The sequence below is a fragment of the Halyomorpha halys genome, unplaced genomic scaffold (genome assembly GCF_000696795.3).
Source record: "Halyomorpha halys isolate HHAL.00 unplaced genomic scaffold, Hhal_1.1 Scaffold1157.1, whole genome shotgun sequence".
In the NCBI taxonomy this organism is placed as follows: Eukaryota; Metazoa; Arthropoda; class Insecta; order Hemiptera; family Pentatomidae; genus Halyomorpha; species Halyomorpha halys.
Genome location: NW_027108759.1, coordinates 456,801 through 484,382, shown reverse-complemented (window position 1 = coordinate 484,382; position 27,582 = coordinate 456,801). Strand labels below are relative to the sequence as shown.

Sequence of the window (27,582 nt, the reverse complement as noted above, 5' to 3'; positions counted from 1 at the left end):
TGAATTAAATAATGTATTGTGAAACAATGTTCAACCATGATATATGGATGACATGATTTCAATAGTGAAATTGAAAATATGGCAGGTATGGGATAAATATAATTACAAGAATTACAAATACGCATATACGACATGGATGAAAATTGTTGATTAAAACAAATTATTTTTAGGATTATAAAGGTGCATGAATATGAGACAATAAAGAAAAATATAAAATAGATTATATTCACCTTTGGAAGTTTTTTAACCTCAAAAATTTATAGAAAATTTTCTTATTATTTCCTAGTGTTAATTATCTTCAAAATTTATTTTTATCCATTTTTCACTACTAGTAAAAATGTGAAATGGTTAATTATTTCAAACACAAAATATTAAAGGCAATTTAGAGGAAGCCATTTTGACAATTCGTTTAAGCACAATCGAAACTATTTCAATGAGGACCAGACCTAGTGATATTTAAAAAACATTTAATTTTATAGCCACAACCGCCAGTATTATTGTAGTGCCATGAACTGTTTCCTCAAAAGTAAACATCTAAAACCGAAGACATAAATGTGCAGAATAATATATTTTTACCCATACATGTATATAAATGAAAAAAAAATGAAAATTGTAATATTAAAAATGATATTTCATTTAAAAAACTAAAAGATGAAACTTGAAAGAGCCTAGAATAATCTAGTTAGTACAGAAAGGCGTGAGAATGATTAGCGACAAAAGGCATTAGCTCCGCTTTAGCAACAAAGGACACGTAGCTCCTTTTTGCAATAATCATTCCTTCTCAAAACAGTTCTCATTCATTTTTCAGCTTCAAAAAATTTTAAAAGGAAATAATTTAATTAATATTAATTATATGAAACATAATCGTAACCGTTTTTCATTTATCAGGCCCGGTTAGAAAAAAACATTCACTCAATAATTATCCTTTCTTTTTGTCGATGAAACCGGTTTATCATAAATAGATCTTCCATTGCTACTCTAACCTGCTACGATAGATAACTTGCAGGTTATCCTCAAGTTGGAAAACATAAGGGTGTCAAAACCAAGCACTAATATAGTAATTTTCTATGGACTATATCAAAAATAAATCAAATAAAAGTATGTTCTGTAAGCTATACAAATATTTAATCTTAATTATCCATTCGGCTCACAGATTAATGAAAAAATGATAACTATAATTGAAGTAGTCGGTACACAGTATAATAAACACAATTTATATTTTTTAGTAGAGCAGTTTCGAGACGTTCTGCAATCCTTATTTAATGTTTGATACAGTTCCATAAACTTCCATGTATACACCTAATAGCTGAGCAGGTTGGGGAGTTGGTCCCAGAGCGCTTGGTTTAGAAGTTTGTAAGTTGGAATCCCACTTGGGTGAGTCAGAATTAATTTTCTGGACCCTAAGAATTGATCCTGGGCATTGGTAGTCTGGAGCTGTATAGATCCTCAATGCAGGACTTGAGCCATAATAATTGAGATAAACTAACATATTAAGTTGCTTATAGAGAAACAAGGAGCATTTTATACAAAATTCCAATTACATATAACATAATGTATTATTGCTAAAATCTGGTTCCAAAACATTCAATTCTTTTTCATAACAATTTTTGTTGGGAACATCTTGAGACATAGAAGTTTTCTTGGTAGGTATATACATTTTAGAACTATAATGGTTTAAAGTGGTTCCATATGCAACAAATATAAAATTTAATAGTGATCTTGAAATTTTGGATCGGGAATTCGGTTTATCTTAAACAAACGTTTAACAAAAGTTTTAATTTTTCAGCCTTCTTGATTATCTGATTTTTTTAGGTTCTGGAAGAATGAATGTGCAAAAATAAATAGAATGGAACAATTTGTTACTGAATGACATTGAGAAGAGTAGCAGGTTAGACTGCTGCGATACATTTATCACTAATACTCAGACTTCTTAAAATTTCGATAGTATGATAGTCCGGGTGGCGGTAAATAAATGTATCAAAATGGTAAAAGAGAACTATTTATTGTAAACCTAAAATCTTTTACTACTTTGATACCATTATTGACCGCCACCTGGACTATCCTCCTACTATCGAAATTTTAAGAAGTCTGAGTATTGGTGATAAATGTATCGCAGCAGCCTTCATACGGTCAACTATCTTCTTTCAATATTGTTAAAATTTCCGTAGAAATCCTCCAGAATATGTTATAAGGATCAATTATTGTAAATTTAGTTTTAATAATCCTTGAACTGGTAAATTTCACATTATGAGACTCGAAGTTCAGTTTTGAAAAGAATTAATTTTACTGTTACAAAATTCGTAAAGACTAGGTTTTATTCTTAAACTGATAGAGAGGAAAATAAATTAGTTATTATCAGATAGAAATTGATATGTATGGAGGATAATAGTGAGCCTATCGACCTTTAGAAAAGAAAAAACTATCCGAAATCACAAAGTGTTTTAGATTTAAGAAATAGCTTTAACACTTGGTATCGGACATTCTAGGACATTGCCTCAGAGGCGAAACGTGGACGGGGCCGGTGACCCAGTTGAGTGACCTTTTCCTTCGAAAGTGAAAAGATGTTCTCAAGGTCAGTTCTTCGGCGGCGGCGGAGAAAGCTGGATGGGCCATCTCATTCGTCAGCTTGCCACTGGCGTTAGGTAACCAACGGGAAGCGGCCGAATCACCGATCGGCTCCATTGTTGTCTTTGACGCTCCTACAGATACGATTATTCTTGCTTAACTTGTTCCTTAAATCTAACTGTTACAAAGGATGTTACATATTGTCCATCATAAAAGGATTTCTTATTGGGAGAAAACTGTGCCGATACGCAATACTAGATACTTAAAGAAAATATATCAAACTAAGAAAAATGATAGATAAAATCAATGCAGTACAGAAGTTACATAAAAAATATTAATTTTGAAGTTCAATAACCTATCTATACCCAAACTAAGTAACTTTGTTACAAGAAACAATACCCAAATTAACTAGTTACTTTAAATTTAAAATCAACTTGATTTAAAAATATATAAGTTTTTCAATAAACCTTTTTACTAACAATCTATATTAATTGTACTGATTTCTTCCATATATTCTAGTGATGGCACAACATTTCTTTTTCAAAAAAAAACTTGTATATCAATTTCTTCATCTTAATCCTGAGTTAAATAGTCTTTATATAAATGAACTACTTCAACATTTAGTCTTCCATTCTCGAAATCCGCCATATCCTTCTTAATTTGATGATCACTAAGGTTGGACCACAAAATTACGTCAAAAAATTTTTGGTTGGATTATAAATGCATGGCTCAGCAGACTGAATCCATATTTTCTTAGCACAATACCTTTAAGGGTCGTATCACAATTGTTCTGCCATGTTTCGTTGTTTTCGATCTCATACAATGGAATAAAAGATTCTCTATATAATAGCTCACTACAGGACCACATGTCTCAACCGAAATAGAATCGATTGGTAGGCAGTCAGGGTTCTATTTTTATTAATAAATTTTAGGGAAAATTTTAAGGGCAAATGTTTGGAAATTCATAGGTCAAATTATTGTAATAGAATATTACTGCAAATATTGAACCAGTTATTAACTATTGAAATGACCATTTATCTAAGATGTTACGAAATACTATTTATGGATACAATTCATCAGAACAATTAAGAAGGTTTCTATCAAACGTTAATAAATCGCTGTTTTGCTTTGATAATGGCACTTCCAACAAAAAATATTTCGTTTCACATATTCCAGATTTTATTGCATACTGGATTTACTTTGTGGCAAAGTAAGTGTAATTATTATGAGACAGTCTGTAGGAGAACCCCCGGTAACGAAAGTCTACGTAACTATCTTAGGAATGCGTCTATTTCAAAATAAAATAAAATCTCTTTATTTATTTATTTTTTTGTGTGTCTCAGATATTCCATTATCAAAATAAAGCACCCAGTTCAATACCCAAAAAATCGATTTTTGAATAACTAAATTTATATATTTCAAAATTTTCAGTTAAACTTAAATTTTACCTTGTCAAATAGGTTATTAAAATAAACGTTGTCAATGAAAATTTGACTGATATAAAGGAGATTACTCCATAATAATTTTTTATAAATAATACTTAAAAGTGGATCATCAGTGGAAAATCAGAAACCATAAAATTGTAGGAACTTCATAAATAGTAGAACTATGTCTCGACTGTCTCAACAAAAAATAATAATAGTAGGCACTTCGATTCGTATTGACTAATAATATCAGTGCAGAGCTTGTGATTGCTGTATCAATAATGAACAATGGACCCAGTGAATGGATACCGGAGCATTGGATATGAGCGGAGGTAGTGAGGTTGTGGCAAAGCAATCATAACGACTATTAGCACTGTGACAGTCACCTTTCTCTTTTGGTTGCACAAACCTGCCGTGAGGAGCTGCATAGGAACTGCTCTAAACAGCTAGAAAGTGGACTGCGTGGTTCCAATCAATCAATGACAGCTATCGGGCCTAGCTGCGGTTTCCTTATATCTTAATACAATTGCAGTTGTCATGTTCTGACAGCTCTCTGATAGTGAGTTGTATGAAAAAAAAATTTAAATTATCTGAAAATGTAGAAGATAATAATAAATAAATAAATTTAATAACGTGATAGAATTACTGTCAAACCAAACAACTTGAAACTTGAAAACGACTAACTTTGCCGTTAGTCGAGTAGGTTAGTCGATGTCAACGAACGACATGTCACAATCTCACTAGAGGAGATCATAACACACAAAAAAAGGCAATCCCCTATTTGTACTAAGTTGGGAGCTTATGTTGTCCGCACTCGGTTCAACTTTTCTGACCGCCGATTTCTATTGGTTTGAACAGCATCCCTAACTAGGAGTTGACGAATCTAATCGTAGTAAGTGGCGGTTACTCGGGAAAAAATGCCATGTTCTTGTTCACATTTTGTCATCCTAATCCTAAATAATCTTAATGTTGATGGATAATAATCTTAAGGACAGTAATTATTTAACTAATAAGTCATTATTTTTATTTGGCTATAAAGTACATAACTATAACATTATAATGCATTGGATCAGTGTCTCTTTTTTAATGGAATTTCACGAAATTCCCGATGCATTTTCACTCTCCAAAGCCAGGTGATAAAATTTAGCATCACTCAAGTATTTCTTATTACATTCATAGTGCCTACAGAGTATTTAGAAAAAAAAGTAGATATTTATGTATAAAATGAAAATATGTTGTTTTGTTTTTTTCATCGGGAGTTTTAATTTTCAAAATAGTTTGATTTTGCTGAAAAATTATTTTCTTAAGAAATAAAATTGGTTTTTCTACAGTCCTTACACTCTTTTTCAAAAATTATCTAATCGATAACTTAACTAAGTTACATAAAAATGTAAAAGGTTCTGCTTATATTTATCCGTTAGGTCCAATGGATGCCAACCTATAAATGTCTGCGGACCACTAAGCCAAAAAAAGAACCATATGCGGCCCCCTCCCACTCTCGGCTTAGGAAAGAAATATTTGATAATCAGGTAGCTCAAAAGTGCATATTGAGTCACTTTTATTGCACATTTACCTTCCACTTAACACCCATAATAAATAGTTCTAACAATAAATCCTCCTACAGAAATGTACTACTGGACCCTTCTACGGCACACTTGTATTCCGCGGACCACTTCTGTACCGTAATCAATAGTTAACGTGGTTGTTCAGGCAAGTGGACCTTAGATTATATTTAATGTTCATTTGAAATCAACATCTAGTTTTATAGCTCCAGATTGTTCCTTGAAGATTTAAAGCCCGTTCAGAGCTCGCTAGTACTTGCCCAAACAGCTGTTACGAAAGATTGAAGCCATAGAGGCCGCTATTGTTAATCTGGGTAATTAGCACTGGATGCTGCTAATGGGAGAAAGTCCCTTGTTATCTAACCTCCTTTATAAGAACCACCAATAGCGGACCTTGATAAGGATCCAAATCATTCCCATTGCAATAGGAAATTAGTTGCCATTACGCACTTAGAAGGTTACGAAAACCATTTTGTTATTTATTCGCAAAGTAACTTCCGATTAGGGATATCAACAGCTATACCCATACCAAGTCAACCGTACCAAAGTGATACAAGAGGCCCACTCCTCTCTCAATACATGGTATCTGACATTTTTTGTGAATTGGAATTTTTGGCATTATCTGATTCCTTAAAGCTGATTTCACTGGTTTTATGTGTACAATCCTCACAGCTGAAGTAGAAAATTAGTTTTTTAGAACAATAATATTGGTATTAAGTTATGGAAAGCAATAGTTGATTGAAGGTAAAACATGGTAACTGACAAAGATAACCGCATTTTCTATATCAGCAAGTTCTGACAAGAGCTCTTTTGGTGACAACAATGCCGAAGAGACCCGAACTATGGTTTCGTGTATGAGTCAAACAAATTGAGTAAAAGTCATTTTTGTACTTGTTGTTTTTGAAGAAAAACATGGAATCTACTGTACTTGCCAAGTCTTACAACCCCTTCATCATTTGACCTACTTAATAAAACTAGGTATTTAAATTTTATTTCTTTTACTATGAGTCAAGTATATGATAACTTGGTGCAACGTGTATACAGTGCATAATATGAAATTGAGTTACAAATTGTTTGTTATATTCCGTAGAGTACAAATTTATGTAATAGTGTATATGGCATCTGTTGAAGTTACCATGTTTTACACTCGCTAGGTCTGTCATGACATTATCAACTGTCGTGGCACCAGCAACAGTGCATGTAGCATCGATGATGCTGTCACGTGGGCATGGTAATAAAAACTTCATTCAAAATAAATGTCAGATACAATGTTTTACGACCGAGTAATTAAAATATTAGGTACCTACAATTACTCTCATCTCTATTCCTAGTTCTTTTATCCAAAAGAAAAAAATAATGTGAGAATCAGCTAGGAAAATTATTATTTTTCAAACTCAAAATAATTGTGTAATACAATTTTTTGATTTCTGTTGGCGCTCAGTCCCAAATATTATCCTCAAAACTTAACAATCGATTTCCCATAAGTTTTCATTTTACCAGTTACCATGTTCGCCTTCATGTATTTATTTCTGTTATATTTTGAACACATTGAAGACTTGTCTAACTTTTGGTGGAACGACATCGGATTATTACGATCATTTTTTGTCAAGTTGTCCCAACAGTACCCAATTGATGCCCGAACTGAATAATATTAATCCAAATTATTTCTGTGAAATCCTAGCAGTACCTTCAGAATTGAATCTTCATTTTTTAAGATAAATAAAATAATATACAAAATTTGTATTTTTATAAGTAAATAAGATGCCCTATTTAGTTGTGTTCTTTCCTCATCCTTCTTTTATTATTCACAAACAATTATATACATAGATAATCAATGATACATATAGCAAAACAAACTTTCTTTTTTTCCCATTGGGGCATTTTAAGGTTGGTTGTATATTATAAATTTATATAATTTTTTTTTTATTTATAATTCTGATCGAGTATTAATATTTGAATATGTAAACCATCTATATGCTAACTCTATTCGGTTGGAGGGTTGCCCCCAAAACAAATGAATATATCTACTTTTTTCTAGTGAAAAACGACGAGATTCCATTCACAGTGAAACTTAATTTTTATTTCCATGAAGTTATTTTCATGAAAGATTCTTAAAAATTCCTCTTAAATTCAGTAATTTTTTTAATACAGAAAGGGAGTAAATGTTGAAAACTGCCAAAGTTCTTCCTCGAAACTGCAGGAGTCCTATCGTTCTTCCGTTGCACAAGACTATCCATATTTTTCTTCTCTGTGTTTGGTTCGTTGTTATTTTATGTTACTGCCTGATAAATATCGCTAAAATTTCAAATTTTTCGACCCTGCTTTCGAACATTATAACATTACTCTAAACTATTCGTGTATTTGTGTTTGCCATATCTATTATACGATTGGGATGATAAATTTAAATGATAACAGATATAAGGAGATGATGACCAGAGACAATTGAAATCACACATTGTCAGCTGTCGTTTCCATCTGCTATAAAAATATTCGGGGTACACAGGCAAAGATCGGTCGTACTTACACACACACATACATTTCCCAAATTATTCATACCTGCAGTTTTCAACTCAAACTTCTCAGCTTGTATAAAATATCCAATAATGGACGACCTAGCTATGAGGTCTCATCGGATCTAATTCAGAAATAATATAAGTTTACAGCTGAATTTTAACTCTAAAACTGAAGTGATATTTTCCAGAGGCGTAACGTAATTACAATACTTATTACGTAAACTTTTACTTAAAGATAGTAATTACAATGTATGCAGCTTTACCTTAATTATGTGTTTTAATAGTATTATATTCTTTATAGGTATGAGCTTGATATCGCGGATATTTCGAATGAATTAAAAAGAAGTAATCATTTCTTCGACGGAATTCTCGCTAGGGTAAAATAGTACAGATATAATTCTTAACGTTCAAAACCACATATGACGCATAAGGTCTCCGAACTGAGTGGAGTTTTTGAGCACGGTCTGATTCCTTTTGTGATAGCCGGCATCCTCTCTTACATCAACACCAGGTTACCTTCTCCGCCCGATATGAACACTCCGTTGAGCATTACCTCTCAATTGGGTTATTCCAGCTGTAAAGTGAATCGTGAAGGCATCGGTTTAAAAGTGAATGCTTCTGTGAGATGCACCTCTTAATTTAACTTATGATATATTTTTATTTTTTATTGAAAGGAGGGAAGGAAGATGTAATTCATATCATTCCGATGCAAACATTAAATATTTTAATTTTTAATTTTTCCATGCTAAATTCGCTGATTGTACTGCATATCACCATGAAGTATACCACTGTGTTTCATAAGCTACCCAATACCCTCATCGTAGGCTCAAGAGAGAAAACGTACAATATGATGGTTATCATGCCTTAAAAAAACATAAGTTCAGTCGTATGAGGGTAACATCGGAAACATAAGGAGATATCGACTGAGCTGAATGAGCTATGTCATGCCAAAGTACCTTTAATAATACTACCATTCATAATAAGACCAAAGCTTTAATTTCAAGCAATGGGAGGCACAGTCCATCGGGTTTTTAGATATTTAAATAAAAATGGTAGATATAATGTAATAAGAACAAACGATTTTGTAAATAAAATAAGTTATAATAAATTATAATAGCAAAAGTACATAATAAATTATAATAGCAATAATGATATAGAATAATTTATGTAACAAATTTTTATTTGAATTTTTTTTAAATAACTTTATTGAAATTTACAACTGTATACTATATAATACATTTAGTAAATATGGTCTTTGTTAAAATGGATTGTTACAGGCGTGTAGAGGAACTACCCACTGGTAGCACTCTGATGACATTTTACATTAGATGGTCTCGTGGCCATCTTCTTTTCAGGCGCATCGGAGGATTGTCAGGAATGGAAGAGGATGCAAGATTAGAAACTAGAGGGTTTGAGTGGTTAGGGAGTTTATAATGGAAGGAGTGATATCTGGTTCAGACTAGATCGGTTACATAGGGAACATTAAGGTCTTTATGTATGATTTTATTTGTGACAAAGTAAGGAGCATTGAGAATATTACGAAGGATTTTGGATTGTAAGGATTGAATAAGAGAGGAATTCGAAGGTTTAGTGGAGCCCTAAAGCTCAACTCCATATGTCCAGATTGGCCTTATTACAGTCATGTAGATTTGACAAATTAGAAAGCAAAATATTCAAAATTTACTGAACATAAAAATTGTGATTATAAATAGCATCATAAATTAACATTTACTGATTTGAAGCTAATTAACTATTAGTTTTCAATAACCTTATTTATAAGCGATAATAGAAAATGAAAACTAAACTAATGAAAAAAAACTATATAGAGGCAATAAAGAAACATATATCGAAGGGTTCAGAAGATAACCTACTTACTTTATTGTTGTAAATTACGTATTAAACAATTTGAATTGAAACCTTCTACCTGATAGATCTGAGATTTAAGATCTTAAAAATTAGCAAAAACTAATTATAAACTTACCCGTTATTTTTTTCAGCCTTTTAGGCCAGCGAGACCAACGTCCAAAAGAAGTTTCCATTGAAACTGTAAAAAAATAAATGACTGTAAAAAATTCATTTATAAAATCGTTTATTTATTCGAAGTGAGGGCATATATAATATAAGAGCGTATTAAAAAAAAATATATATGGATACTTTCTGTTAAATCTTATTGCCTCTATAATGCCTTTGAAAAACAAAACAATAATTTAGTCTACAAATACTACTGTCTTCCTATTGACAACTAGCAATGAATCCTGGAAACCGGTTGAGCAGCCACAAGCTACCGTCGAGGAATGAGACAGTGGGAAGTACGATTAATTAACATGCATATCAGGTGAAACGATCTCTTTCATAATATGATTTACAAAAAGCAACCTCAAAAGCCACTCATGTTACCTCATAACATCAAATTATAACATACGCACATAAATATGTATCAATTATGCAATAAAATGTTCCATAGTTTTGATATATATTTCTATTCATTTGCCAATTTATTTTTTTTTATTGTTACCATTTCCATATTTTATAATATTTATTTTTTAAGTATTTTGTTTAAATAAACACGAATTGCAATATATTATCGAAGTTATGATAGAAAAAATATTACCGGTTTGTTTTAAAAACATGTTCTATTTCGTAAATCGGGTACAGGATTTTAGATGAATAATAACTAATGAACTGTTTATAATTTACAATACACACTATGTTTATACAACACACAATAATGTGAAATTTTATAAGTCAGTAAATTTTTTTTCATATCATTACTAATTGGTGATAAAATCAAATAAATTAACTCCTCAGTTATTTTCCTATATTCTTATGTCATAATATTTTTGTATACACAGATAAAATACACTATGGATTACTACACAAGGGTTTATTATTTGCAAATGGTTATATTTATTTTAAAAAACTTGAGCTCATGACACAATTTTCACTTATTAACCACCTTACGACCCGTTCAGTTTTGAGTAGGTTGGTGTACTCGTGTTCAAGTTATGGCTATTTTTTGAAATTTCCGAGAAAAAAAATCTAAGACCAGAATGGGGGAAAATTTTGAACAAAATATTTTTATTTTCCTGTTGCTATAAAAATACATATTTAGGGTTCTTGGAGTAGAAATAACGGATATTAACTTTTTTCCTTCCAAGAATACAATATTTTAAGAATAAATAAAAGATAGTGAAGTCGTAAAGGGTTTGCCCACAACCAGGAAATATCGGGAGGTCCAGATTGTTTTCCAAATCGAGCCTGTCTCCTTTATTTATTTATATATTTTGTATTTATCCATTATTTATTACTGCTATCATTGAAAACCGGTTATACATTTGAAATATAAATAAAAAAGGGTACTTTAATGGAAGATTTTTCAAACATTGGTCATTTATGCCTTTCGAAAATTTCAATGATGGCCAATAATGCACGATCGAATAATTTTTTCTTACTATATACTCCATATATAGGTAAGTGAAGTAAAAATAAAAGAATATTTGGATTTTTTATGATGGCTTTGTATGATTCCAAAAAACTTTTTTTTATGGTCGATTAATGGTAGAGATAAAGGCATATGAAACTTTCAATTGGTAACACTAACAAAAATAAATAGAATCAGCTAGAAGTCGGTCGGACGGATTTTTTTTTTTAATACTTGGATTCTACGAATCTCCTCAAATTTTGAGTGGGAGTGAGAAAATTTCATATTTTTAAAGTTGAAGAAATATTCTTGGACCCACTTGATGTTTTTTAACACGAATAACTAAATCTTCAGTCATCTCTATATCTTGAAAATACGAACATGATGCGAGGTTAGAAGATTATTAGTTGACCGTATGTGATGATTGTAGGAAGATATTCTGAGTGGTGGCCCTGATGAAGCTATGCAAAGTAGGACGAAACGTCGATTACTTCTATTTTTATAACATTCTTGACCGCCACACGGACTATCTTCCTGCTTTATTTTGAGGTTATTTTGAGTTTTGATATCATTTCCTAATAATGATAATAATGATTCATAATTATATACGGTGTTCGATTTCTCGAAAAATAGGTTTCTTGAATTCTAAATTATTAGTCTGAAAAAACACCATAATCATTCATTACGATTCTTTTACTTGAATACTAAAGATGGTAGACTTGTCCTGAATAATATATTACAAAATAAGTGTTTTTAATATCGTGATTTTTCATAAAGAGTTGTACTGGAACGATGTTCTAGGTCAAACCTGACTTCAAGTAAACTTACAAAAACAATAAATAAAATTTTGGCGCCTGCCATCCAGGAGAAAGCAAACAGGCCATTAATAACAGGAAGAAAGTCCACATCGGAACAAATGTTCGTTCCGTCAGTTAAACCTTTGAAGTTAAAAAATTGTGTCATTACCATCGTTAAATACTTTGAAATGATGTTTGGTGTGACAAGGGATAATGAAGGGAAGTAGACTTCTCAGTGTGGAGTACCATGTTTTTCGGACCTCAAACCCCAAAATGGAAAGTGCTCTTTCTTAATCCGCCAGTTTAAAACCCCCTCTCATTGCTTCACCAAACCAAAAGTTACACAACAGTGACCTCAGTTTTAAATTTCCACCTACTGAAACTAGGAATAGCATACAGTCGCTTGACGGTGCCTAAACAAGTATTCTTGTCCAGAACTGATCATTGAAGTCCAAATCAGCTTAACAAAGCAAACGCACCTGCTTTCTTTAGTATTATATTTCGCGAATATGTATCTATATAAATATTATATATTTAAATATCACGGATAAAATGTACGATGTATTTTGCATGAAAAGAATACACAAAATCTCCTAGTACAACTATCCCAGTAAGAGATTGGATAATTAAACTTTTAATTAATGAAAGAGGAAAGGTTATAATACTTAGTGCAAGAATGTACTAATAAAATAATAATAAATTTAGAAATGTACTAAATTCGCTTACGTTATAGTGATGATTCAATATTTAAAAGGCGTTGAGGCTTAAATTTTGAGCCTAAAATACCTATGCACTTATCTCAACGTCTATGCTCCACCGCGAAAAGAATTAATTATCTTGAAACTCATCATATTCCTTACGACTTTGAACTTTTTTTTATAACCCTCTGGTCATTTTTAGCATACGGGAGTGGGGTGAGGGCTTATCTGAAGGTAACCAATCTATTCTAGCCAAGGTGGGACGTCAAGTTTTCATTTCGTGAAACTGCTACGAAATAACAACACCCGTCAACCCCCGAGGCTGGATTCGAGCCGGCGCCGCTGCAGTAACAAGGCAATAAAAGGCTACAAAAGGCCCTAACGACTCTGAACTAACCCTTCTTCAATAGAATGTTCCTTGACAAAACGAACACAAAAGCGTGAGCAACAGAGTTCCGTCATAAGGTCGTATCCCTCCTCAGGTTTATTTGGAAAACAGTTGTTTCATTAATTCATGAGAATAAAGAAACATTATAACGTATAAATGATCTCGCAATTATTGAGCTCAAGTTCTTGTATTTGATAGTGCTTCAAAAGACATTGGCTTATATTAATTATCTTGAAGTTCTTTACATTTATGAAGTGACGGTTCTGAATTAACCCCTGGATATTTCTGAAGTTTAATCTAAAACAATCCTCAGAAAACAAGATTCGATATCGACAACGACACGATGATTCTATAAATATCACTTATTTGAGTTCAGAGGGACGTGACGGCCGCGCGGGTTGGGGCGCAGGTCCCAGTGCGCTCGGTTTGGAACGTTCTGGGTTCGAGTAAAAAACTAATTTTTGATGTTCCAATACACGCCTAGTTCGTAAAGATGCCTATCTCGTTAGGCTAAGCTGTGATCTTTTTGTTGTAATAATGACATTTAGGAAGGAGGTTTTTGAACTGCCCACAGTTAATAATAGGATGTTATGTACCTGAATTTCATTTATAAGCTCGTGGACTAATGGATTATGAAATGATGAAAGATTTTTCTCGGTGACCATTATGTTACGTCTAAACAATGCAATACTCCAATAATCAGCAAGAAATAATATTTATTAAAACAACTGATAAATTAGAAAGACTATAATAATAAGTAAAAAGCAATAAACGTGGTTATTTGCTTGTTAAGGCTTAACTATATTATGTATTTTTTAAGAAAAGACAGTCGAAAAATGACAAAATAAACCTTCTGATGTCTACTTTTTATGCTGTCTTTATTCAATATTTATTTATTTAAGGGCTGTGCCTATTTTTCACGCAATCAAATATTTAATTCTAACTTTGATTATTTTAACACCAACATCATCCTCATTACCATACGATTGTTTAATAATTCATCTCTCACACCAAATTTCTTCTCTTAACTTTCGCGGTTGATTCCGGGACTGCACTGCTACATTACATCTTGGTACTCTACGGTCAACACCATTCACTTGCCGCATCCTTCACTGTATTTTTTTCTTCTGACAGAATAGATTCGCTGTCGGATAATACTTTTGTGGCCACGTCTACCTGTCTCCACGCAGTCCACACCAGAATAACAACTCTCACATACAGAGTCCCTGAACTAATTACAACTTCTGGTTCAACGTGCGCCGCCATTCTATTCCCTTGCACCATATCCTCCGAAAAAGAAACGAAATATTTTTCTTCTTGAAATAGGAAGAGCAATCTTATAAATAATAATTTAAATTAAGGAACCTTCCTGAACCTAAATTTAAAATTATGTCTTACAATTGAAAATACAAGTATTACACAGATTGGTGTCACTGTTCCCATGTCAACAGGAAGTGGTACTCGAGTCCTGGTAGTGGTACTCAGCCGTTTGCGGCTTCTATTCTTCAACTGTTATCTCAGGTATCCACTTTCCACTTTCTGTTTCTTTTTGGTGTTTTCCACTTTCAACATATCTTATCATTGCTTAAGGTTAGTTCACCAACGTCTTATTCCAAGAGCTGTTACATAAATAATTACATTAACTGCACAGTGGGGAAAATAGCGCCGCAATTAAGGAAGGCTTAGGAATGGTCCCCTATATTTGATCAGAAGCGTAATCGTGAAAAATGTTTGTGGTTGTTTAAATCAATAGAGGGACTAGTAGATCTAGCTGATAGGGGCGAAATAAAATTTTAAATGGATCGTAGTGAATACCAGGTAGGAATGAATTTGGAGTACCCGTAGAATCGAAAACCACTATAAGTTTGGTGGGTCGAGCACTACTCACATAGAATGTTCCATGACCAAAGAAAACAAAAAGCATGTGCATCAGAGTTTATGATCTGCACATGCATCAGAATTTCATAAAGGTTATATTTCTTCTCATTTTTATGAAGAAAATATATGAAAATTGATCGATTCAATTGTTTCATTAATACTTGAACAGAAATGCTATTAATACTGTTCAAGGCATTAACTTATGACCTCGTGAAATTAGATGTAAACTGTGAAACTCAATATACAACTTCTGTTGTAATAATATTAAGACAATGCAAAAGTTTGATTAATATATGTGTTATTTTATTTTTAAAAAATAATTTTTTCTACAATATATATCCATCAAAATTAACTAAAATTATAAAATATCTAATAACTGGCGTTAATTATTAGGTAACTTATCAGAAGACATAAGCATTATTCCCTTCAAATGAACAATTAATCGGATGACTGTTACATGCGCTTCATATGTTAACATTGCGAGAATATTTAAGAATACTATGCTAACTCACTAGAAAATCGGTTCACAAACATGTGGAAAAGGCATTTGTCAAGACCGTACATGATTTATTCATATTGTTATGGCTATTATCCTTTACTTAAGTACTCCAAACAGAGTTACGTGATTGAATAGGAAATTAAGAAATATAATTGCTTTTTGTCTGAAGTATTAATTAAAAAATAATTAAATGGATATATTTTCTTTTTAGAAATATCTTTACAGTTATTTAGTGATATATTAAATTAATGGTGGTTTCCTTTCTTGCAGCCTGGAAATGAAAGTATTGTAAGAGGGCTACATTTTCATAGAGCCGTTTTCAACGCTTTCATGCATTTCAGAGCCCAATGAATCCAAAAAATTGTATTTTTTCCCCTTTAAGTTTACATATGATTGGCTGAGTGTAGGCAACCTGGTCCTACGGATAGGTCACCCATTTTGGTACACTTTTTCTATGACATTTTCAATTTAAAGCGTAATTTTTCCCTCTATTTGCCTATATATTGTATATTGCCATAAAGTGTTATAAACTTTATTCTGATTTTAATATGAATAATTACCTGTTTTAGTTGTTTTTAATAGTACTTGAATAAAATAAACCTGGTATCATGTTCTTTGTCCTTTTTTCTATATTTTATCAGAAAAAAATATACAACGAAATACTATACTACAACCGTTCAACTAAAATTTGAACTTGATATTTACATGGTCATCAAATGAACAAATAAAACAGTTTACAAAATAAGACGATAGTCTCTAATCGCCGATTCATAGGAGACGAGAAATGTGACAAGACTTTCAGTTTAGTTCATTTCAATATACTTCCGAAATTTCTGTCATTTCATAACATTTTTCAATGTCCCATCCACGTTGATGATCTTCACTTTCAAAATGTGACTACCCTTTTAGAAGGTCGAAACTGGTTAGAGAGTCAAAGTGAAATTTCTCTGACCATTCATCTAAATTTCATATTTGAAGGATAAAAACTTATTTTCCATATTTTTAACATTTATGAGACAACATCTGGAAGTATTTTTATTATGAAAAAACTGAGCCGAAACATTCGTCGTTTTTTCGGTTAAAGATTTTTCAATATTTTCATGATTATTTTAGTCAACTAAGTAATCCTACACATTAGAGCCGTCACCATAACATGTGACTCCTAAGGGAAGGAATAATAATTCTAAATCTAAAAATAATTGGTTACAATAAGAATTTATGTTCAGCGATAAATGAATTTTCTAAAACTCATTCTGGGTTAATAATAACCCATTAATTGTATCCCAAAATCTCCAATCCCATATCACTATCACCATATAATTATGCACAGTTATTATACATTTAGTAGTGCTACAGGCGTGTAAAGAAACTACCGATTGGTAGCACTCTAATGGAGTTCTTACATTAGCAGGTCTCGTGGCCATCTTCTTTTAAGGGGCCTAGGAGGATTGCCAGGAATGGAAGACGATGCAAGGTTAGAAACTAGTGGGTTTGGATGGTTAGGGAGTTTATAATGGAAGAAATAATACCTGGTTCGGGCTAGATTGGTTACATATTCCAGATTTCACGAAGGATTTTGGATTGTAAGGACTGGATACGAGAAGAAGCTTAGGGGCTCCACTAAACCTTTGAATCAGGGGAGCCTCAAAGCTCAACTCCGTATGTCCAAATTGGCCTTATTACTGTTATGTAGATCAGTCTTTTGTAATTAATTGGAAGTTTAGACTGTTTATGTGCTGTGATAGTCGAAATCGACGTGCAGATTCCTGTCTTTTCTGTGAGGATTATTAGTCGTTTGTCCAGATGTAGTCGAAGGTAGCGGATCTGTTCGACAGGGGTAAGAGCAACATTATTAAAGGATACTGTAGAGCAATCGGTAGGTTTACGACGAAGGGTAAAGGTGATTTGATGGGATTTATTTTAATCCTCAAATTACGAAACCATTCTTCGAGGGCTGTGATATGGGATTGGTGAGTTCGAGACGCAATTAAAGTTTATTATTAACTGCGAGCACGCATGCGTCATCGGCATACTTTGTGAGGATTGTGTTAGAATTGGTTGGTATATCAGCTGTATAGACGGTGTAGAGGATGGGACCGAGAATACTGCCTTGAGGGACTCCCAGAACAGTTTAAATAAATATTTTGGCATTATGTTACATTCATCAAAAATTATACAACGGAATAATTTCATATCTCAGAAACTGTTCAACCAAAATGAAGCTTTTGAATGTACTTTAAAATAGTTTATATTACTCTCCTTCGTAATTCCAATAAAGATATATAAAAAACTGTTTTGGTAAATATAATTAATATTGATCCCCATACAGACCAACAATCAATATCAAAATTGATTATGTTTTACCAAATAATTATATTTATCTGATTACAATGAGCTCATAATATTGTTAATAAAATAGACAGTTATTGAGAAGACTGCTTTACAGACCAAGAAAGTTTATTTGCAAAACCTTTAAAATAAAATGCGGATTAAATTAGGATCAAAACTGTATTATACGAGCAAGACAGAAAAATATAAAGTTCGGAAGAAATAGTTATCATGTTTTCTTGAATAAATAAACTTTCTGTAATCCGCTGAGTTTGCGCATTCAAATTTTTAATGTCAATACCAACCATGATGGTGTTGATACCCGACAAATCTTAACTACACGACCTTTTTTGTTTTAAAATTACTTCCTTTCCTAGACTATCATTTGTTAATTATTTTTTAATTTTAGTTATATCAAGTAAATTTTCACGTTAATGAGGAAATTAAAACCAAGATGTCATTTATAATTGACTGTTTGACTGTGTGAAGGGGAAAAAGGATTTCCCTCTCACGAACTGTATTCTTTTCCCAGCTGCCTTATTCTTCCGAGCGAGCTCTACTGAAAACATGGACATTTCAGTATAGCTACATTTTTTGAAAAATTAATTAATTAATAATAAATATTATCATGAACCATTTAAGAAAATAACTGTTTTAATAATTTTTTTTTTCTAAATTAACATTCAAATATTAAAGAAAAAGTATTGAAGTGGGAAAGATCACGCGATTACAAGTAACGCTTTGAATTACAGAAATACAAAGACTTATTAAAAATATTTTGTTTATTTTACAAAATTGTTTATTTTATTACTTAGTTTTTTTAATACATTTAATAAATAGATGGAAGCATTAAGATCTTAACTATTCTAAGGTAGTATTCTTTATTAACTTTAATTTTAAAAAATAATTTAATTAATTGATAATCATTTATGTACATATTGAAACCATTAATGAATGCAGTTGTCTATGAATCTAGTTTATTCTTAAGTAAGAGGTTGGAAAAATTCCATTCTAGTTAGATAACTGTTCTGTCGAATCCAGTATAATTTTCAATTAATATACCTTTTATGTAATACCCTAATTATATACTCAGTTACATAATTTTGTTTGTAAACACATTATAATGACTGGCCCATAGGGTAATGGTAATTTAAAATCTATCTTAATTCCTATTCTTGATGTTTTATAAAAAGACAGTTACCCTAATAATATACAATTTAGACTATTCTGAAGATTTCGAAAGGTAGAAGAAGAAACAAAACTTCATGAATAAAGTAAAAAAATTCTGTACATAAGTATTAAAAATAAAAAATGTAAATATAACTAATACTATTACTACTACTACTAGAAAGAAAATATTAAATTATAAATGACATATTAAGAAAATAAAGAAAGAAAAAATAAATTAAAATTAATATCGATAAAGATAAATTAATGAAAATTCCATGATTATGTGTTACACTACTACACATAATCCTAAAATTTACATTTAATTTACTTCTGAACTCTTTTTTAGTGAAATGGCATTTTGAATCTCACAAAGATCTTGACACCTGAATCTCATTAATGGATCTTTAATGAGATTCAGGCTTGGTAATGTTCGACAAAATATTGTTACATCAGTTGCTTTTCAATTACATTAATTTAAAATTAAATCTGTACAGCGGTACCCCCACACAAGACAACCCATGAAGAGTCAGGGGTTCAGTACTCTGTAAGGGACCAGCGGTTGTGCAAGGAGGTGATTTGGTCAGAGCGTGATGACCGTCAGATTTTTACCCAATTAAGGGTATTTAATTTAAAATTACAATTACTGTTAATTTTAATGGGTAATTTCAATTAATTGATTTATCATATAATTTTAATTCGCTAAGAATGTTCCATATCTGTATTCAGCTCAATATTTTAATGTGCGTCACTAGATTTAGTTATACATGGCTTACATCATTCATTATAGGTATTGCCTTGGTATTAATAAACACAAAAATTAGGGCCAACGTAATAATTTGAGTCATTTAAAAACAACCTCAAAGTGAATAGACGCGAATTTAACAAGCCTGTTGGAAATGGCCCAATAGCAATAACGTTTTGCCCAATACGCGGTTCCTTTTGCCTAATATTCGGTTGTACAGCCGAATTCGCGAAACAATTAGAAACTGAACGACCGCGTTTTATTTTTCTCGATTCAGGCATAAGTAAATACTCGGCAATTTCTCCTTAATATACGTAAACTTTATTAACAACATTCTTACACATTTTATTTATAATTATTTACATTTTTATAAAATTAATATTTTTCAAAAAAAGTTAATGAACGATTCAGTCTTCGTTGAATTCTTCATTCTTCTAGTGAAGAACAACGTACATTGAATATGCCCTCAATAATATGTCTAGTTTAATTTATTGAATTATAGTTACTGATATTAAGTAATTAACGTATAACTTACAACTCATTACTTCCACTAATTACTTTTATATTTACAGGCCAAAACCGAGGGAGAGTTCGCATTAGATACTTACGAAAGAGGATACACATCATAGCGTAAGTATTTTTTTTTTTGACAATTAATTTTTCTCAATACGTTAATGAATAATTTATTTATTTACAGATTATTTTATAGATCTTAACGATGAGAGAAATTTGCATGAGACCGCTAATATATGCAAAAAAGGTTTTTGTTAGTATAAAAAACATTATTCATTAAATTAGGAATTAATAGAAACATTTATGTGCGACATTTATTGCCTTGTGTGCAGATTCTTTAAAACATAAAATAATTGAATAAAGATCAAAAACACGTTTGATAGCTCCTTTTATGTTAATGAATGGAATGATTAATTTTAATTTTCTGAATCAATAATAAATACATCATAATTATTTATTAATGATGAGTTTATAGTTGACCATGAATTTATACAATGAGAAGATGACCACACACCCTACCATCTTCTCCTCATTATACTTGTATAATTATTTATTATATTTTCCTTTTTTGTTTTTTTAAAGCAGCGTACGGATCTTCAAAATATACTCTGGCTCTCTGGTGAACAAGAAATGGGACTAATATATTAATGAATTTTTATAATATTTATTTTCGGAATTGTTATAATATCCTATAACAATACCTCCTTGGTACCTTCTTATTCCAATTCTGAAGAAGAGAAAATTATAGTTACTATAAAGATACGAGGATCATGATCATCATAGGCTGGATAGTTTCGAAAAAAAGCTGCAGACGGATTTTATTTTTATTTTACTTAACTTAAATGGTTAGTTCGCAAATTATGAAGGAAGTCAAAATTAATCTTTAAATATGGCTTTTGATATTTTTAATTTCGGGTAACGGACAAAATTTGTCTGGGATTCTTTTCATTAGTAATATACTCTCCATCGGCAGTAAAACGGTTAATTTAACATAGTAAAGCCAGGAAAATGGTGCCAAAGTTGTCCATTTTCTTTATTCTTGGGGGAATAAATGTCTCAGAATGGAGACTATAAGATCGATTTCCCATTTTTCGTTTCATCATTTACCTGCATTAAATTAAGGAAAAAGAAAGTGTTTACATTTTTATTCAATATATTTTTTTTTTTACTTTATTTAGTTTATTCACAACTGTAAAAGTATTTTTACAACCATGGAATGAGATGTAGAGAGAGAAGAAAAATTAAAAAAATAAATAAATAAAAATAAAAATGGCATGAAGGTTAAGGTCATCAAATGGCCAAGTCTCCATTAAAATTGAAATTTAAAAATCAATTTAAGAGGTCCCTATTCCAGCTCCTTCGTAAACTTCGTATCTGGTAAGTCTCGTGTTGATAGTCCTTGAATTAGAGGGTTAGAGTGTGTTGGAAGTGCGTCGTAAAACCGTTTATATGTTGTTATTCAATATTTTTTTTTTTTTTTCGTAGCTTCAAATGAGGACCAGAAAGGGTTCTCGGTGGAAAGTTTCGGAATATTCTTGAAAATTTACTGCTTACCAATTTCAACTTGGTAGCCTCAAATTTTCACTAAAAAAAAATTATTTATTTTTATTTTGATTTAAAAATCATGCATTCTTCTACGTACGACTTTATCATAAATTAAAGACAAAATTATCTGTTATTTCAATGAATTTTATTTCTAAACCGCTCCCAATTTGAAGGGAGTGCTCATCGAAATTATGAAAAAGTTTGTAGTCCTGTTAAATGGGAACAAGAAAGTTAAAAAATATTTCTGAAAATCTCAAATTTTTCAGCTGGTCCCGATTTGTCTGGTCCACATTGTACTTTGAACTTGTACTCATTTAAATCCAAGAGGTTAAATAAAAAATTAATTAAAACCAAAATTGTAATAATAAAAACAGATAATTATGGTAATAAAAAAAAAGGAAAAATAACTTTAGATTTATGGTTTAGAATGAAGAATTCAGTTCCCATATAAATTATTTATTTGTGTAGCAATAAATAATTCAATAAGCATAGTGTAAGTGATGCCGTTCTCCAATTTCAGGCGGTTTCTAAATATTGCTCGATTTAACTATCTTAAAGTCTCCTCTTCCCGTTTTGAGCTAATATTTCAAACGTGATATAGAGCCGTCGCTCCCCGGGGGTCTTGGCGGGGTGGTTCCGGCGGGGAAGGATTGCCTTTTTTGTGTTATGATCTCCTCATGTGAGATTTTGACATGTAGTACATCGACCAACCTACTCGCTATTTCGTCGGGGAGTACGAAAAAAGAAAGTAAGCGAAAACTTTACATCGATAAAAAAAAAAAATGCTGGGCTCAATGTAATGAAAATACTGTGGCTTTGAACACTATTCCTGTCTTTAAAATGTTATCGGGCTATTTAGGGATGTTTTTATACATATTAAAAAAATCTTTCATTTAAATTTTTATTTATTATATTATTGTTTTAATATATTTTATTATTAATCGTAATGGATGAATTTCAAATATAGTACCCTAGACTGGGTTTATGTTATGTATATTTCAAAATAAACTGTATATTTCGAATGAAATTCAAACACAATATTTGAGTGTGATACAAATACATTATATCCTGAAACAGATGCTATCTTAATGCATAAAAACGACTATTAGTACTTGCAACAACACAATAAGTAAAAAAAAAAAATCATACCTACAGAAGTCACACAAACTTCCCTATTTTCTTCAGCTATTATTGGATAACTTTTTATGTCATAAGTGATTGTACCACATCCTTTCGGTGCAGTTCTGAAATTAATCTGATATATTATGGTTGTTGAACCTTTCACCAAACTGTCTGCACTCGTCTGTTCCAGAGAAAATTGCACAGAAGCGGTTTCTCCAGTAACCATCGCCTGCCTCACAGCTTAAGCTTTGGTGAATGTAGAAAGTCAAGTTATATCATGGTCTCATGCACCGCCTTCTTCTTTACATTCAATATTTCTTCCGCGCAGGCGTGGTGATGGCTTTGTCCTGATGGAACATTAGGCCAACCCGACCACATAATTAAGACCATAGACAGAATGTTCTAGTTCCCTTGAGGGGCAAGTTTAGTAAGTTTGGAACCATAAATTTCAAACACCGTACTGTGTATATACCTAAACATTTATTCTTTGGTAATTACTTAATAAAATTAATAGTAAAAATTTAAATTACCTTTGCTAAAACAGTTTTCGTATATTGTCTTAAGACTGGATTCACTTGAAAGGGGAAGTTTACACCAGTATGAAATTCAAATTTCATAATCATATATTTTACATTTCTCTCACTCCGGCTTTAATTTTGCACGATTACAAAAATCGCGCTCAAAGATAAGAATACGTGAAAATTAAATACGCCACAGCCGAGTCTTTATTATTACGTATACTCTAAATTTAGCAAACGCTAAACACAATGTGAAGCCAAAATCTTTATTTCCACAACTTACTGTCATCATTGAATACCTAATATTTTATGATCTAGTGTGATATAGAATACCTTCATTATTCACTATTTCAAATGTATCCAAACCTAATTGTTTTAATTTTTTGTGCAATCTTGATTTAAATCGGTCACTGAAGGGAGGTGAGGATGAACTTGTCTTTCACTTCCCCAGGTGGCTTGGTCAACGGTTCCCAATTTTTTCCCGCCATGGCACCCTTTTGGTGTAAAACATAACGCGAAATCCTAGTAGAGTAAAAAAAAAAAATAATGCCACAATTATCCTTAGAGAGGTTGAGTATGATGGCCTGCGTCTTTGGTACCAAATATCTAGAAAATCGGGCAGGTAGTACCGGCTGGGAACGACATATGAATGGTTTTTTTGTTTATAAATTAATCTTTGTGATTGACTAAGAAAAAAAACCTTTATAAATAAAATATCACCCTTCAAAATTTGAGATTTTACTCTTGATCAAGAATCCAAAAATCGATTAAACTCATAATTCACACCTCCGCCTCACGGTTATTTATTTATTTCAGGGAGTTAAAAATAGGTTATTATCATCTCTATAGTCATTTTATTTAATTATGTTTCTGTTGCTATTGTTTTCAGCAATCTGTTCCCCATGTTTTTTACAGAAACGAAATATAATAAACAAAATATTACCGGCAAACGGGGGTTACTTGTGACAGGTAAGGTATCATATTGGACAGTAACCATTTTGAATGGATTTAAAATCCATGACGCTGCCATGAGCATTTGGTCATAAGTAACGGCATAGTTTTTTAAGTCATACTGATCCTGCAACACAGCGTAATAGCCCAAAGAGTAGCTTGTTTTCCTTCCTTGTAGATAGATTGTATTTAGGGACCAACTTTATAAACTTTCAGTCATAGGGAACCAAAACTCTTATTTGAAAAAAATATATATAAATATTTGGAAATACCCAATTCATTATCTATAATTTTATATTTTACAAGATATTCTGTAAATTTGAAGTAACTTGAAAAGTGGAAAGTTCCATTTATTCCCATATGCATTGCACTACTAAAAGAAGAAGAAAAGAAATAATGATATGAATGAAGACAATGTAAGTAATGCCACGTGCTCGAATTAAATTCCTTGGGCAGAATTTAATGATAGCATTTGACAGCGATTCCCAAAGGGGTCCTAAATATATGAGAATGAATTCCAGGTGCGGCAAGCAAATGCAACTTTCTGAAAATATTTTTAAAAAGTAATGAAAAATAAAAAAAAAAAATATATTTTTCTTTTAATTTCATCTTAAAACTAATAATTAATTTTTTTTATAGCATAAACCCCCAAAAAACAAAATTATCGAATTCGGAGCACTATTTGCAAAGATGTGGCATAATGAACTTTTAGAAGTCCTATAAAGTTTTTAAAAATTAATTGGGTAGATTCCCATGAAAACCAGTTAACTTTTTCATCAGTTCACTCTCAGTTTTTAGATATTTTCAGGATTATCATTCGTGTTCATTAGTCCTTTCTAAATATTTAAATTGTCAACAGCTGTATTAATTAGACTAATATTAGATATTATACGCAAAATGTTTGTGCTTGACTGTGGATCCAAACTGTCTAGAACAGTCAGTGTGAAAGAACAGACGAGCTATTTTAAAATTTGTTATTTACTGATATAATAAATAATAAATCAGATTTGCCATTAGTACAGACAACGCAATTTCGCAATAATCAAAAAAAAAACCTATGTAATTCTGATATTTTACTTTCACATACTGATATATGAAAAAATATCAGTGCATGGAAAAGTATTACATTCGTGAAAAATTTCGAATGCCAGTTTTCGGGGGAAATATTTCAGTTGGCAGGATAATTCCATAAAATCATTCTCGGTATGTTCAATATCTATTCTAAAATAACTTAGCATTCAATAATGCAGAGTGCAAATTTTAGTAAACTGGCTTAATTTTTATATTTCTGGCATACTCGTACAAAGAAACATGTTAAAATAAAAGTCATTTTTAAAGTAAAACTTAAAAATACTTAATACTTATCCGAAAACTGTTAAAATTGGAGTTGAAATTGTCAATTAAAATAAATAAATAAAAAGCTAATTTGTAAAATTAGTACCACAATAATTGGTATAGAAATATAAGATCTATTTATTTTTAATCTAAGATTGTATTTATTTTATGTGTTTTTTTTTTCATTTATTTATTCTTATTTTATTTTAGTATCATTCATCACTATTACCTATTGCCCACAACTGTGTGGCAGATTATAATATCTATCAATAAATAAAAAGTAAAAGTGTTAAAAAAAAAATACTAGGGAAGAATAATGAAATTCGAATTTCACTCAAAGCGACTAAGCAAGCAATAATCACCATCACCCGGTCGCAGTCCGTTTTTCCGGTTAGAAATTGCCCAACTCAATAACCAATAAAAGTCAAGATTATGAAAGAAAATAATAAGTACTCAGTATTCCTTTTTTCTCTTGTCAAATTCCAAACTATAGTTTGTTTTCAATGTCCAGTCTGGTTTGGTTTCAATAACTATTAACTATTTAGATTCAATAACTAGTTAACAGGATTTACCATTAGTATAATATAAAAGTCTTTGTCGACATAAAGTAGGTAAAAATGTTAGTAAGTGATTTCATAATATTTAGTAAATGAAAGGTTCAGAAATATAAAGACAGTTAAACAAGAATGTTAACAAATAAATAATAATGTTCAATATTTATTTCATGTATTAACAATATATTACAGATATTTCATCCGTCATTTTTTATATTGTTTTATTGTTATATTGTTATTGTTTTATATGTCATATTGTTTTTCATTACACTAATTCCATAGTGCTCTTTGGCTAAGAGTAGCCTCAGTCTCTTTTATTTATCTTTGCCAAGAGACATTCTTCCTATTATTCTGTATAGGAAATTTATAAAAATTAATGTAACTTACGGATCTATTAATTTCTGCATCAAATAATTAACAAATAACAAATCCACAAGCGTCTATCAATCTACACACTAAACCTGCAGCCCCTGCCTCCGACACTATTCTCGCCAACTAGTTCCTGTCAGTTACAAGTCTTCTCCATCTCCTTACCACCATCAGGTGCAGGTCTGCCGCCACTTCATCAACCAGTCTCAGACGTCTCCCTTCCTTCCTGGAATTGATTTAATAACCTTCTAAGTAGACCATCCCGCGACATCCTTTCGAAACGGTCAATATTTTATTATTAATATTAATATTAATATCGGTTTCGACTATTACAACATTTACTAGAAAAACGGTCTAAATTGCCAATCCATTACAAAAGACTAATCTACATGATTATTATAAGGCCTATCTGGACATACGGAGTTGAGCTTTGGGGCTCCACTAAACCATCAAATTCCTCCCTAATCCAATCCTTACAGTCCTTAACGCTCCTTACTTTGTCACAAATCAAGTCATCCATCAGGATCTCAATGTCCCATATGTTGCCGATTTGGCCAAAACCAGATACCATTCCTTCCATGGAAAACTTCCCAACCACCCAAATCCACTTGTTTCTAACCTGGCTTCTCCTTCATTACCTAATAATCCTCCTAGGCGTCTCAAAAGAAGATGGCCTCGGGATCTTCTCCT

General features: G+C 31.5%; 1 protein-coding gene across 4 annotated transcripts in view; it reads left to right on the top strand.

Annotated features, from left to right (window-relative positions):
* LOC106688584 (uncharacterized) overlaps positions 1 to 27,582 on the top strand; it is a 105,811-nt gene that overhangs the window by 34,635 nt on the left and 43,594 nt on the right. For all 4 annotated transcript variants that reach the window (XM_067047060.1, XM_067047063.1, XM_067047062.1 and 1 more), the window contains exon 2: positions 20,558 to 20,615. The gene's annotated coding sequence lies outside the window, so the exon portion shown is untranslated. The remainder of the gene's footprint in view (positions 1 to 20,557; positions 20,616 to 27,582) is intronic.